The following is a 2106-nucleotide window of genomic DNA, read 5'->3' as shown; positions in this document are numbered from 1 at the left end:
GAAAAAAAAAACACTTCCCTTCAGGCCCGTCACACATTTTGCAAGGATTGTACAGATTTACTTGCAGGTCTTTACCTGATTCTGTTCTCTAAATAATGAGACAGGCTGGGAGGACAAGTGGCAGGTTTTACAACAACAAAATATTAATAATTTGCCCTTGGCCTCTCTGGAGCATGCCCTATGGGACTGGCTTGATATTTTGACTTTTTGGGACCTAGTATTTGGATTTGTAGAGAGAATCTCAGGCCACACTAGACACCGGTCTCCACATATTGCTCATTTCATGCTGAGGTTCCCCGTGTCCCCCTCTATGACTACTAACACAGGGGCACTTACTAAATCTGCAAAGAAGAATATTCTGAAGCAATGGTTAGACCCGAAAGCCCCCTCGCTTTCTCAATTTACTCAGTATCTTCACTGGCTTATGGTAATAGATAAAACGGAGGCTCTCGGACACATGGACACCCATCTCCTAAGGTTTTTTAAGACTTGCAAGTCCTACCTGCAACAATCTCTTGCTGAGTTGAGTGAACTTTTTAACCATCCAATCTGGTATGATCAATGTTGTCCTCACATTGATCACTAAAATCTGGCCGTACAACTCACTTTATATTTTCACCCAGTCCACATGATTATGGCCGGAGTTAGTCTCAGAACGACAGTATTTAACATATTATCAGTTGCCTCATTCTAAACTTACCTGATCGCCCCCTGAAGTTGTAGCGCCTTTGGGTAAAGGAAGGTTGTAAGGCTGCTTACCCCCCTAGTTATAGTTTTTGTTTCTTATGGTTTTTATTGTTTTGTTTACAAATTGAAACTTAAAAATGTGACTGGAAATGTTTCTGAGCCAGCAATTGCTAGTGACCTGTTCACGCTTATTTTTTTTACATATTATGTATAATACCTATTTATGTGGTTACTCATGTATAAATGCATTTGTTTTTTGTATTCTGTAATTCCCATTTCTTGTCAATAAAAATTATTTAAAAAATAAATAAATAAACAAATGAAAGTAAAAAAAAAAAAAACACAACAAACACACAATGTAATAAAAATTGACTATAGAAGAAACTAGAAATTACAACATAGTCTTGCAATTGGGCCTGCAGTGGTTTGGTTTTCCACTTATCTCCTATAATTTGTACCCCAATCATTCCTTCCTCTTACAGACTGAAAAGAGGTAAGTGACAGGCAGAGTATGCGCCATCTCCTCGGGGGAGTGTGAGGTCTCCTGTGGTGTGAACGTGGTGGGCGCCATGTTGTCATGGAAACGCAACTGACGAGGAACTGCAGTGAGAGAGAATTGCTAGGCCTCAATTATTGATCCCTAAAGGTGTGTAGTCTGTGTGGATTTACACACTTTGTTTTGTAGTATAGGATAGGTGCAGAGTACGCTGACAAGATGACACAACTTTTAGCTGAGCTCACTAGTGAATAATATGAATAATATAAACATCCCAGGGACATGAGGGAATCTAATAAGCCATTGCCATGGCATTACTGGAATTATCTTGTTATCTTGTTGTGAACTTTAATACCCAATGTGTAATTACAAAATATGTGCAATGAGGTAGGTTTTAGCTCCTAGGGTGTAAAGTGTATAAATATTTATGGTACAGGTATTCAGTTAGAAATGGACATTTCAGAGTGACGGCGTTTAGTTTTTTCTACAGTTTGTTTTCCGTTTTACTGTTTTTAAAAGTCTAACTTCAGGAAAAAATATTGAAGAGAAGGCTTCAATATTATTGGTGCTACTCCTGCACAGCAAGCAGAGGTGCCTCTCGCTCCAGATTATAGGTATAAATGCAGTGTTGATCCTGTCATGGTGAACAGGGGTGCGTCCACACAGTGCTGTATATTGCTTGTGGTTTAAAGGGAACACTACATGTTTGCCAATCTACCTTTACAATGACAATGCTGCAAAAGATAGTTTTACAGACACCCATGATATTTAGAATGATTTTAAAACCCACTGCAAGAATGAAGCGGTGTATAATACGAAGTATACAGCACAGTGTACGGAATGAGGCGGTGTGGAATAAAAAGCATAAAGCGCAGTGTACGGAATGAGGCGGTGTGGAATACAAAGCATACAGCACGGTGTAC

The sequence above is a fragment of the Pyxicephalus adspersus genome, chromosome 8 (assembly GCF_032062135.1).
Source record: "Pyxicephalus adspersus chromosome 8, UCB_Pads_2.0, whole genome shotgun sequence".
Classification (NCBI taxonomy): Eukaryota; Metazoa; Chordata; class Amphibia; order Anura; family Pyxicephalidae; genus Pyxicephalus; species Pyxicephalus adspersus.
Note: the sequence above shows the minus strand (reverse complement) of the source record.